Here is a 670-nt window from a genome sequence, read left to right as displayed (position 1 = left end):
GACAAGGAATCTACCTTACACTCTTGAGAAATGTGGAAATAATTATTGCTCGTTGATCTTTTTAATTTCTTTTTTAAGAGTATTAAACTAATTAATAATGAAGCATTGAAAATACGGACATGAAAAATTAAAAAAAAAATTAGTTTCAAATATATTCACCGATCTAAACAATTAAATAAAAGATGAACTTATCAATTTTAAATTGAGTAATATTACAACATCAACAAATTTGACCAATATTTGGTCATTATAAATATTTTACAACTTAAAAATATTAAAAATAATTAATATTTATTTTAATCAATTTGGATTGAATGAATGGTCATCTCATTTGTCCATTTAAGCAAGTATTTAAAGTTAGAATATCGCCTTATATATGTATAACAATCCATTAGTTAGCGACAGACTCTTAATAAATAGAGCATCAATACGTGGTGGATTAATCATCGACTTGCCGAGTTAGGAAATCTGTAGAAAAAAATTGTATTTATCTTTAAAATAGATTAATTTTCCATTAATAGCAATACTTATGGACTTTTGTTTTGTTGAAATTTACTTGGGACAATTTTATTTGTTGGTATCATCTTCATTCTTGAAGTCAAAATAATATGATCAGCATTGTTACTTGTTAAAACTTCACATTTTATGAAATGATTTCTAAATTTTCAAA

Source organism: Arachis ipaensis, chromosome B01 (assembly GCF_000816755.2).
Source record: "Arachis ipaensis cultivar K30076 chromosome B01, Araip1.1, whole genome shotgun sequence".
Lineage (NCBI taxonomy): Eukaryota > Viridiplantae > Streptophyta > Magnoliopsida > Fabales > Fabaceae > Arachis > Arachis ipaensis.
This window is presented reverse-complemented; position numbering follows the sequence as displayed.